Raw genomic sequence first — 13,088 nt, forward strand, 5'->3', positions numbered from 1 at the left:
TTTTTCGAAAATCATAATTTTTGTTATTTTTATTTTGTTAAGTTGTCCTCTTTCCATAAAATAAAATATATTAAAAAGGTAAATCAGTCCAAGTTATATCCATATATCCATCATGGACATAAATGGAGATGAACAGTCCAGGAGGACATCTGGGGTCATATTCTACCCTCTATGCTTCATATGGGAGTAGTATCTGCATACCCTCCATTGGAGTCAGTAGCTTTGAGTTGAATCCTCAGGCTCATTATCATGGTGCAGCAAAGTTGTCAGTATTCCGGTCTTCCACAGGAAGAACCTACAGAGTTTCTGGCACAGTTTTTACAAATTGCTGACACAGTACATGATAAAGAATAGATCAGGATGTCTACAGACTATTACTGTTTCCATTTGCTGTAAAAATCAAGCTAAGAGGTGGTTGAATAACCAAACCTAAGGCCAGCATAGGACATGGAAACAGCTGACAGAAAATTCCTGAATCAATATTTCCTCCAAAAAGGATGACACAGCTAAGGCTGGACATCCAAGGCCTTCAAGCAAGGAGATAATGAATCTCTTTATGATGCCTGGGAGAAGATACAGAGAGATGCTACGAAAATGCCCCTTCTGAAATGTTTTCAAAGTGGGTTCAGTTAGACATCTTCTACTATGGGCTTGCAGAAGGGAGCTCAGATGTCTCGTAGACTACTCAGCTGGTGGATCTATCCATATGAGAAAGCCAATTGAAAGGGTCAAGAGCTCATTGATACAGTTGCTAGGAATCAGCATCTGTATCTAAGCAGCAACCCTTTCCATGAATGAAGAGGTTAAACAGTAACTGCTGAATTCAGTACTGTAAAACAAGCTGCTGAATTCAATCAGCAATTGGATTTTCTAACCAAAGCAGTTAGCTGAATTCAAGGACAGGCTACAGGAGACAAGGATAGCTAATATACATATGGACGAACAGTTTAAGCAAACAAAGCAGCAGCTATCAAGGCAAATAGCAAAAGAATGCCAAGCAGTTCAATTGAGGAGTGGGAAAACACTAAATACCCCACCTCAAGGCATCAAAAATTCAAGAAATGAGCGACCCACCAAAGATTCACCTGAGGACAGTAAGAGCCCAGGGAAAAATAATTTTGGCACTAAACGCCAGAAAATGGGTGGAAGCTGGCGCTAACGCCCAGACCATCGCCCAAACTGGCGTTCAGCGCCAGAACAAGGCAGGATTGGCGTTCAACGCAGAAATGGGCAAGATCTGGCGTTGAACGCCTAAATGGGGCAGAATCCAGCGTTGAACGCCCAAAATGGGCACATTTCTGGCGTTCAGTGCGGCCAGGAACAGAGTGAGGCTGGCGTCTAACGTCACTCCAGCTTCTGACTCTGGCACTCAATTGCCAGTGAGGGATCAGACACACACAAGTGCTGATAACAACCCTCTAAAAAGGCTTCTTTTAACCACTAAGGTTGAGGAATATAAAGCCAAGATACCTTATCCCTCAAAAACTCCGGAAAGAGGAGCAGATAGCATTTGCTGCTTGCATATTATCTAAGGACTTTGAAATAAAGATTCCATTGCAGAGCACTGAGCAAATACCTTCTATGCCAGTTCAGAAAGAAATCTTGAGTCATAAAAAGGAGTGGAGAGAAACAGAAAGAGTTCTCCTCATGAAGAATGCATAGTCATTCTGAAAAGCTTCCTGAAAAGCTTAAAGACCCTGGAGTTTCTGATACCATGATATTAGAAGTGATTGCACCAAGACAGCTTTATGCGATCTTGGGGCAACATCAACCTGATACCTGCATCCACTATCAGGAAAGCTTGGTTAAGAAGAAGTTAAACCAACCGATATGTCTCCAATTGCTGATGTTCACTAAATAACCCATCAGGCGTGATTGGGACATGATTGTCAGGTTGGGCCATTCGCCTTTCCCACTGACTTTGTTGTGCTGGAAATGGAGGAGCACAAGAGTGCTACTCTCATTCTAGGAAGACCCTTCCTAGCAACTGGACGATCCCTCATTGACGCGTCCACAGGGGGAAATAACCCCTGAGAGTCAATGATGCATGAGTTTAAGTTAAACGCTGTCAAAGCCCATGCAGCATCCAGACACGATCAACAGACTGCATGAAAGTTGATCTCATTGAACTCTTTGGTAGAAGGATGCAACATGGCTGAGAGTCTCGAATCAGAGTTGGAAGACATCTTTTAAGATGTTCAGCCTGATATTGGAGGATTCCAGAGGACATGAAAGAGCCTCTGAACTTTCTTCCTGAAACGAGAAAAAACCCTTCCTAAACCCGAGCCTCAAGCCAACTACCACATCCCTTGGAAATATGCATTTCTGGGGAGAAGATGACCACTTTTCCGTGATCATAAAGCTCCTGCTTTAAATTCACAGGAAGAGGAAGCACTTATTTCCAAGTGCTAAGGACACACAAGACAGCTCCTTGGGTGGTCCATAGGTGACCTTGATGGGCATAAGCCCAGCTAGATGCATGCATAAAATCCTATTGGAGGACAATGCCAAACCAGTGGTTCACCACAGAGGCGCATGTGTATTGACTACAGAAGGCTCAATACGCCACCAGAAAGGATCATTTTCCTTTACCATTCATAGACCAGATGCTAGAGAGACAAGCAGGTCATGATTATTACTGCTTTTTGGATGGCTATTCAGGCTACCAACCAGATTGGCAGTGGATCCCCAGGATCAAGAGAAACAGCATTCACATGTCCATCTGGAGTGTTTGCTTATAGAAGGATGCCATTTGGGCTATGTAATGCGCCTACAACCTTCCAGAGATGCATGCTCTCTATTTTCTCTGACATGGTGGAAAAATTTCTGGAGTCTTCATGGATGACTTCTCGTATATGGAGACTCATTCAGCTCCTGTCTTGATCACTTGAAACTTGTTCTGAAAAGATGCCAAGAGACCAAACCTAGTTTTAAACTGGGAAAGTGTCACTTCATGGTGACTGAAGGGAATTGTTCTTGGGCATAAAATCTCAAAACAAGGGAATAGAGGTGATCGAGCAAAATAGAGGTAATTGAAAATTAACCACCTGCCAATTTAAGGCAATCAGAAGCTTTCTAGGACATGCAGATTCTATAGGAGGTTTATAAAGGATTTTTCAAAAATCGCAAAACCTCTAAGAATCTTGCTAGCTGCTGACACGCCATTGTGTTTGACACAGCATGCCTGCAGGCGTTTGCATGAAAGCTAACTGGTCACAGCACAGTTATTTCTGCACCAGACTGGACATTACCATTGAGCTAATGTGTGATGCAGTATATGCCATTGGTGCAGTATGGGACAGAGGCATGACAACCTTTGCATGTCTTTATTATGCTAGTCGATTTAAATGATCCCAGAAAATTACACAACACAAAAAAGGAATTACTTGCAGTGGTTTACGCATTGACAAGTTCAGATCCTACTTAGTAGGATAAAGGTGATTGTGTACACTACCATGCTGCTCTTAAGTATCTACTCACAAAGCAGGATTCAAAACCCAGGCTCATCAGATGGTATTGCTTCTGCAAGAGTTTGATATAGAAATAAGAGACAGAAAAGGACAGAGAACCAAGTAGCTGATATCTGTCCCGGATAGAGCCAGTGGAAGGGACGTCCCTCCCCTTTCTTGAGATCTCTGAGACGTTCCCTGATGAGCATCTATTTGCCATTCAGGAAGCACCATGGTTTGCCGATATTGCAAACTATAAATGCAAAGGTTCATACCCAAGGAGTACAATAGAATACAAAAGAAGAAATTGGTTACTGATGCAAAGTACTACTTGTGGGATGAGCCCTATCTCTTTAAGAGATGTGCAGATGGAATTATCCGTAGGTGTGTCCCCAGAGAGGAAGCACAGAGAATCTATGGCATTGCATGGATCTCAATATGGAGGCCATTTCGGAGGTGAGCGAACAGCCACAAGGTCCTCCAATGTGGCTTCTATTGGCCCACACTCTATAAAGATTCCGAGAGTTTTGTACGTAATTGTGACAGTTGCCAAAGAGCTGGTAATCTACCTCATGGTTATCCATGCCTCAACAAGGAATCTTGGAAATAGAGTTGTTTGATGTATGGGGAATTGACTTCATGGGACCTTTCCCACCATCATACTCAAACACTTATATTCTGGTGGCAGTTGACTATGTATCAAAATGGGTTGAGGCTATTGCCACACCCAACAATGATACTAAAAACAGTGCTGAAGTTCCTCCAGAAACATATCTTTAGCAGGTTTGGTGTCCCTAGAGTACTAATCAGTGATGGGGGCACTCACTTCTGCAATAAACAGCTTTACTCTGCCCATGGTTCGGTATGGGAATTCGCCACAAGATAGCCACTCCATATCATCCACAAACCAATGGGCAAGCTGAAGTCTCTAACAGAGAATTAAAGAAATTCCTGGAACGGACAGTAAATACCCGTAGAAAGGATTGGGCAAGGAGCTTGGATGATGCTCTGTGGGCTTACAGAACAGCATTAAGACCCCCTATAGGACCTCTCATACCAATCGTGTATGGTAAGGCATGCCACTTGCCGTGGAACTGGAACTAACCTACTGGGCAACAGATTCCTAAACTTTGATGCCAAATTAGCAGGAGAAAAACGATTACTCCAGCTAAATGAGCTAGAGGAATTCAGATTCACAGCTTTCGAAAATGCCAAGCTTTATAAAGAAAAATCAAAAAAATGGCATGACAGAAAGCTGTCATCTAGAATCTTTGAACCAGGACAGAAGGTCCTGTTGTTTAACTCTAGACTCAGGCTATTCCCCGGGAAACTGAAATCCCGGTGGAGGGGACCATACGTGATTACAAGTGTGTCACCATATGGTTATGTGGAGCTTCAAGATACTGATTCTGATAAGAAGTTCATTGTCAATGGACAGAGAATCAAGCATTATCTTGAAGGCAACATTGAGCAAGGAATGCTCAAGGCTGAAGCTAGATTAAAAGCTCAGCAAGGTCCAGCTAAGACAATAAGAAGAGCTTGCTGGGAGGCAACCCAGCCATGGGGCATCAATCCTCTAAAGCATTTTTGCCCTATTTTTATTTTATTTGTTTTATATAAAGTTCACTGACACTAAGGTACAGAATCATTTGTATAAGTTTACAGGGTTACAGAAGGGATCTGCACACAAAAAAGAGATAGGGAGCTCAATGGCAAGAAAACGCCAGTAAAGGGACATTTTGGGCGTTCAGCGCCAAATGGGCATCCACTGGGCGTGAACGCAGTAATGGCAGCAACTGGGCATTCAACGCCAGAAAAGGCACCCAATGGGCGTTGAACGCCAGTAATGGCAGCAACTGGCGTGAACGCCCAGGAGATCAGCATTTGGGCGTTGAACGCCAAAACAAGCAGTGTTTGGGCGTTCAAACGCCAGGAAGACAGGGAGGAGCCAAATCCATTTATCCCACACGTATTTCCATTTTAATTTCAATTTTATGCTTCATGCATGATTTTTACATGAACATGTCAAGAACCCTGATTTCTAAAATCCTTAATTTCTAAAAATCCATCTTTCCAAATTCAATCCAACTTTTTCAAAATCTTTTCTGAAAACAAATCTATCTTTTTCACTCAAAATCTTTTCAACTAATCCATATCCTTTTCAAATATCCATATAATCTTTTCAAAATTAGAGTTATCTTTTTCAAAAATCTATCATATCTTTCAAAATTGAACTCTATCTTCTATCTTATCTTTTTCAACTCAATCTTTTTATCTTATCTCTTCCAATTTTTCGAAAACCCACCCCCCCACCCCTTTAAATTGGGTTCGGCCTCCCCCTCCTCCATCAACAAGTGCACCTCGATCTCCTTCTATCCCTCTCCTTTCTTTTCTTTTGCTTGAGGACAAGCAAACCTCTAAGTTTGGTGTGTTTTTCTGAGATCACTAAGATCATGGCTCCCAAAGGAAAACAATCCACTCCAAGAGGCAAGAAAGAGAGCGTTCCAAAACCACTTTGGAATCAAGGGAAGTTCTTATCTAAAGAACATTCAGACCATTATCTTAAAGTAATGAGTCTGAGATCAGTGATCCCAGAAGTTAGATTCGATCTGAAAGAAGACGAATATCCGGAGATCCAGGAGCAAATTCGAATCAGGAACTGGGAAGTCCTAGCTAATCCTGAAACGAAAATAGAAAGGAACATGGTCCAGGAGTTCTATGCTAATATGTGGCAGACTGACAAGCAAAGACTATCTGGAACTGCCTGCTACGAATTTCGGACCATGGTCAGGGGAAAGATTGTTCATACCACCCCTGACAAGATCAGAGAGATATTAAAGCTACCTCAGCTAAAGGATGATCCAGACTCCTTCAACAGAAGGATGATAAGAGCAGACATTGGCCTGGATAAGATTCTAGAGGACATATGTATTCCTGGAGCCAGGTGGACCACCAACACAAAGGGCATCCCAAATCAACTCAAGAAAGAGGATCTCAAACCAGTTGCCAGAGGATGGCTGGACTTCATTGGGCGTTCTCTGTTGCCCACTAGCAACCGTTCTGAAGTCACAGTTAAAAGAGCAGTGATGATTCATTGCATCATGATGGGAAGGAAGTGGAGGTTCATCAGCTGATTTCAACTGAGCTCTATAAGATTGCTAACAAAAATTCAAAAGAGGCCAGGTTGGCTTATCCAAGCGTGATTTCTCTGCTCTGCAAGGACGCTGGAGTCAAGATGGGAATAACTGAATATATCCTAATTGAAAAGTCAATCACCAAAGCATCAATGGAGAGACAACAAGCACAGGAGGATCTTATCAAGAAGAGAGCACAGGAATTCCTCCCAGAGATTCCTCAAGCGGAATATTGGGAATATCTTGAGACGTCTGTCACAAAGATACAGGAAGCTATGGAGCAAATAATAAAACAACAGAAGGAACACAGTCAAATGCTGACCCATATGTTTAAAGAACAAGAGGAGCAGGGACGTGACTTAAGGGAACTGAAGCGCCAAAAGTCTTCTGTAATACCAAGCATCCCAAGGATCAGAGGAACCCCATACCCCCAGAATAAAGGTTGTTAATTTCCAATTTCTACCTTAACTCTGTGACAGTGTCCTTATAAAAAGTTTACCTTAGAAGTCATATAATAGTAATTAGTATCTATTTGATTTTATCTCCAATTAAGCTATAGTTTATTTTTCTCATCATCATTAAACATGAATAAAATAGTAGATCTTTTGAATAAGAAGCAATAAAATTTTGAGTTTAATAAAAGAAATTCTAATTGGTTAAATGTGGTGGCAATGCTTTCTGTCTTCTGAATGAATGCTTGAACAGTGCATATGTCTTTTGAATTTGTTGTTTAAGACTGTTAAATATGTTGGCTCTTGAAAGAATGATGAACATGAGACATGTTATTGATAATCTGAAAATCATAAAAATGATTCTTGAAGCAAGAAAAAGCAGCAAAGAACAAAGCTTGAAAAAAAAAAAAGCAAGCAGAAAAAGCCAAAAGCTCTTAAAACCAAAAGGCAAGGGCAAATAAATAGGATCCCAAGGCTTTGAGCATCAGTGGATAGGAGGGCCTAAAGGACTAAAATCCTGGTCTAAGCGGCTAAACCAAGCTGTCCCTAACCATGTGCTTGTGGCGTGCAGGTGTCAAGTGAAAACTTGAGACTGAGCGGTTAAAGTCAAGGTCCAAAGCAAAAAAGAAGAGTGTGCTTAAGAACTCTGGACACCTCTAATTGGGGACTTTAGCAAAGCTGAGTCACAATCTGAAAAGGTTCACCCAGTTATGTGTCTGTGGCATTTATGTATCCGGTAGTAATACTGGAAAACAAAGTGCTTAGGGCCACGGCCAAGACTCATAAAGAAGCTGTGTTCAAGAATCATCACACTGAACTAGGAGAATCAATAACACTATCTGAGTTCTAAGTTCCTATAGATGCCAATCACTCTGAGCTTCAATGGATAAAGTGAAATGCCAAAACTATTCAGAAGCAAAAAGCTACTAGTCCCGCTCATCTAAGTAGAATCTGAGCTTCACTCAAAAACTCTGAGATATTATTGCTTCTCAACTTATTAGTCTTCTATTTTATTTGTCTAGTTGCTTGAGGACAAGCAACAGTTTAAGTTTGGTGTTGTGATGAGCGGATATTTTATACGCTTTTTGGGGATAATTTCATATAGTTTAGAGTATGTTTTAGTTAGTTTTTAGTCTATTTTTATTAGTTTTTAGGAAAAATTTATATTTCTGGACTTTACTATGAGTTGTGTGTTTTTCTGTAATTTCAGGTATTTTTTCTGGCTGAAATTGAAGGAGTTGAGCAAAAATCTGATTCAGGCTGAAAAAGGATTGCTGATGCTGTTGGATTCTGACCTCCCTGCACTCAAAGTGGATTTTCTAGAGCTACAGAACTCGAAATGGCGTGCTTCCAATTGCGTTGGAAAGTAGACATCCAGGGCTTTCCAGCAATATATAATAGTCCATACTTTTCACAAGGATAGACGATTTAAACTGGCGTTCAACGCTAGTCCTCTGCCCAATTCTGGCGTCCAGCGCCAGAAAAGGATCAAAAGCTGGAGTTGAACGCCCAAACTGGCATAAAAACTGGCGTTCAACTCCACAAATGGCCTCTGCACGTGAATTGCTTAAGTCTCAGCCCCAGCACACACCAAGTGGGCCCCAGCACACACCAAGTGGGCCCCAGAAGTGGATCTCTGCATCATCCATCATAGTTTATCCAATTTTTGTAAACCTAGGCTACTAGTTTAGTATTTAAACAACTTTTAGAGACTTATTTTGTATCTCATGACATTTCAGATCTAAACTTTATATTCTCTGACGGCATGAGTCTCTAAACCCCATTGTTGGGGGTGAGGAGCTCTGCTGTGTCTCGATGAATTAATGCAAGTATTTCTGTTTTCTATTCAAACACGCTTGTTCCTATCTAAGATGTTCATTCGCGCTTAACTGTGATGAAGGTGATGATCAGTGACATTCATCACCTTCCTCAAATCATGAACGTGTGCCTGACAACCACTTCCGTTCTATATCTGATTGAATGAGTATCTCTGAGATCTCTTAATCAGAATCTCCGTGGTATAAGCTAGAACTGATGGCGGCATTCATGAGAATCCAGAAAGTCTAAACTTTGTCTGTGGTATTCCGAGTAGGATTCAAGGATTGAATGACTGTGACGAGCTTCAAACTCCTGAAGGCTGGGCGTTAGTGACAGACGCAAAAGGATAGTAAATCCTATTCCAACCGGATCGAGAACCAACCGGTGATTAGCCGTGCTGTGACAGAGCGCGTGAGCGTAGTTTTCACTGGAAGGATGGAAGGTAGCCATTGACAACGGTGATCCACCAACACACAGCTTGCCATAGGAGGACGTGCGTGCGTGAACAAGAAGACAGAGGAAAGCAGAGATTCAGAAGACAAAGCATCTCCAAAACTCCAACATATTCTCCATTACTGCATAACAAGTAACCTTTAATCCATGCTCTATTGTTTATTCGCAATTAAACTGATAAACATAATTGACTTCCTGACTAAGATTCACAAGATAACCATAGATTGCTTCAAACCAACAATCTCCGTGGGATTCGACCCTTACTCACGTGAGGTATTACTTGGACGACCCAGTGCACTTGCTGGTTAGTGGTACGCGTTGTGAAAAGTGTGATTCATAATTCGTGCACCAACTTTACTGCACCTAATTCAAATTTACATAGAAGAAGCATCTCCATTCCTGCCATTGGAGCAAACAATTTTGAGCTGAAACCTCAATTAGTTTCTCTGATGCAGCAGAACTGCAAGTTTCATGGACTTCCATCTGAAGATCCTTTTCAGTTCTTCACTAAATTCTTGTAGATATGTGATACTGTTAAGACTAATGGAGTAGATCCTGAAGTCTACAGGCTCATGCTTTTCCCTTTTGCTGTAAGAGACAGAGCTAGATTGTGGTTGGATTCTCAACCCAAAGACAGCCTGAACTCTTGGGATAAGCTGGTCACGGATTTCTTAGCCAAGTACTTTCCTCCTCAAAAGCTGAGCAAGCTTAGAGCTGATGTTCAAACCTTCAGACAGAAAGAAGGTGAATCCCTCTATGAAGCTTGGGAAAGATACAAACAGTTGACCAAAAAGTGTCCTTCTGACATGCTCTCAGAATGGACCATCCTGGATATATTCTATGATGGTCTGTCTGAGTTATCTAAGATGTCATTGGATACCTCTGCAGGTGGATCCATTCACCTAAAGAAAACGCCTGCAGAAGCTCAAGAACTCATTAACATGGTTGCTAATAACCAGTTCATGTACACTTCTGAAAGGAATCCTGTGAATAATGGGACGCCTATGAAGAAGGGAGTTCTTGAAGTTGATACTCTGAATGCCATATTGGCTCAGAATAAAATATTGACTCAGCAAGTCAATATGATTTCTCAGAGTCTGCATGGAATGCAAGCTGCATCCAACAGTACTCAAGAGGCATCTTCTGAAGAAGAAGCTTATGATCCTGAGAACCCTGCAATAGCAGAGGTAAATTACTTAGGTGAACCTTATGGAAACACCTATAACTCAACATGGAGAAATCATCCAAATTTCTCATGGAAGGATCAAAAGCCCCAACAAGGCTTTAATAATGGTGGAAGAAACAGGTTTAGCAATAGCAAGCCTTTTCCATCATCAACTCAGCAACAGATAGAGAACTCTGAACAAAATGCTTCTAATTTAGCAAATCTAGTCTCTGATCTATCTAAGGCCACTGTAAGTTTCATGAATGAAACAAGATCTTCCATTAGAAATCTGGAAGCACAAGTGGGCCAGCTGAGTAAAAGGATCACTGAAATCCCTCCTAGTACTCTCCCAAGCAATACAGAAGAGAATCCAAAAGGAGAGTGCAAGGCCATTGACATAAGCGCCATGGCCGAACCTGTGAGGAGAGGAGAGGACGTGAATCCCAAGGAGGAAGACCTCCTGGGACGTCCAGTGGTCAATAAGGAGCTTCCCTCTGAGGAACCAAAGGACTCTGGGGCCCATCTAGAGACCATAGAGATCCCATTGAACCTCCTTATGCCCTTCATGAGCTCTGATGAGTATTCCTCTTCTGAAGAGAATGAGGACGTTACTGAAGAGCAAACTGCCAAGTTTCTTGGTGCAATCATGAAGCTAAATGCCAAATTATTTGGCATTGATACTTGGGAAGTTGAACCTCCCTTGTTCATCAATGAACTAAGTGATCTGGATCAACTGACATTGCCTCAGAAGAGACAGGATCCTAGAAAGTTCATAATACCCTGTACCATAGGCACCATGATCTTTAAGGCTCTATGAGACCTTGGTTCAGGAATAAACCTCATGCCCCTCTCTGTAATAGAGAAACTGGGAATCTATGGGGTGCAAGCTGCTAAAATCTCACTAGAGATGGCAGACAGCTCAAGAAAACAGGCTTATGGACAAGTAGAAGATGTATTAGTAAAGGTTGAGGGCCTTTACATACCTACTGATTTCATAGTCCTGGATACTGGAAAGGAAAATGATGAATCCATCATCCTAGGAAGACCTTTCCTGGCCACAGCAAGAGCTGTGATTGATGTTGACAGAGGTGAAATAGTCCTTCAATGGAATGAGAACTCCCTTGTATTCAAAACTCAAGGATCTCCCTCTGCAACCATGGAGAGGAAGCTTGAAAAGCTTCTCTCAAAGCAGAGTCAACCAGAGCCCCCACAGTCAAACTCTAAGTTTGGTGTTGGGAGGCCACAACCAAACTCTAAGTTTGGTGTTGGAGAGTCTCAACAAAGCTCTGCACATCTGTGAGGCTCCATGAGAGCCCACTGTCAAGCTATTGACATTAAAGAAGCGCTTGTTGGGAGGCAACCCAATGTTTATCTAACTTTTATTTTCATTGTTTTTCATGTTTTCTTAGGTTCATGATCATGTGGAGTCACAAAATAAATAGAAAAATTGAAAACGGAATCAAAAACAGCAGAAGAAAAATCACACCCTGGAGGAGCATCTGTCTGGCATTCAGCGCCAGAACAGAGCATGGTTCTGGTGCTGAACGCCCAAAATGGGCAGCTTCTGGGCGCTGAACGCCAGAACAGGCATGGTTCTGGCGTTCAACGCCAGAAATGGCACACAAATGGGCGTTGAACGCCCAAAATGGCCACCAACCTGGCGCTAAACGCCCAGAGTTGGGTACAAAGGCATTTTTACATGCCTAATGGGTGCAGGGATGTAATTCCTTGAACACCTCAGGATCTGTGGACCCCACAGGATCCCCACCTACCTCCACTCACTTCTTCTCACCACTCTCTTTCACACAACCCCATAAACACTCTTCCCTAAAAAGCCCTTCACCAATCACCTCAATCTCTCTTCCCCATTAAACCTTCACCACTCACATCCACCCACTCTTCCCAATAAACCTACCTCATAAACTCCACCTACCTTCAAAATTCAAAACCAATTTCCCACCCAAACCCACCCATATGGCCGAACCATAACCCCCCTCCTTCCCTATATAAAACCCTCCACTCTTCTTCAAATTCACACAACACAACCCCTCTATACCCTTCTTGGCCGAACCACATCACCCTCTCCCTCTCCTCCATTTCTTCTTCTTCATCATCTATTCTTTTGTTTATTGCTCGATGGCGAGCAATATTCTAAGTTTGGTGTGGTAAAAGCATAGCTTTTTTGTTTTTCCATTACCATTGATGGCACCTAAGACCGGAGAATCCTCTAGAAAGGGGAAAGGGAAGACAAAAGCTTCCACATCCGAGTCATGGGAGATGGAAAGGTTCATCTCCAAAGCCCATCAAGACCACTTCTATGATGTTGTAGCCAAGAAGAAGGTGATCCCTGAGGTCCCTTTCAAACTCAAAAGAAATGAGTATCCGGAGATCCGACATGAAATTCAAAGAAGAGGTTGGAAAGTTCTAACAAATCCCATCCAACAAGTCGGCATCCTAATGGTTCAAGAGTTCTATGCCAATGCATGGATCACCAAGAACCATGATCAAAGTAAGAACCCGGATCCAAAGAACTATGTTACAATGGTTCGGGGGAAATACTTAGATTTTAGTCCGGAGAATGTGAGCTTGGCGTTCAACTTGCCATACATGGAAGAGA

The 13,088-nt window shown here is 42.2% G+C and overlaps 1 non-coding gene across 1 annotated transcript; it reads right to left on the reverse strand.

Annotated features, from left to right (window-relative positions):
- Nucleotides 1-10,010: 10,010 nt before the first annotated feature.
- LOC112739138 (small nucleolar RNA R71) lies at nucleotides 10,011-10,114 on the reverse strand. The gene has a single exon (XR_003170077.1). It is a non-coding gene; the product is annotated as a small nucleolar RNA R71 (small nucleolar RNA).
- Nucleotides 10,115-13,088: the final 2,974 nt, after the last annotated feature.

This window comes from Arachis hypogaea, chromosome 13 (assembly GCF_003086295.3).
Source record: "Arachis hypogaea cultivar Tifrunner chromosome 13, arahy.Tifrunner.gnm2.J5K5, whole genome shotgun sequence".
Lineage (NCBI taxonomy): Eukaryota > Viridiplantae > Streptophyta > Magnoliopsida > Fabales > Fabaceae > Arachis > Arachis hypogaea.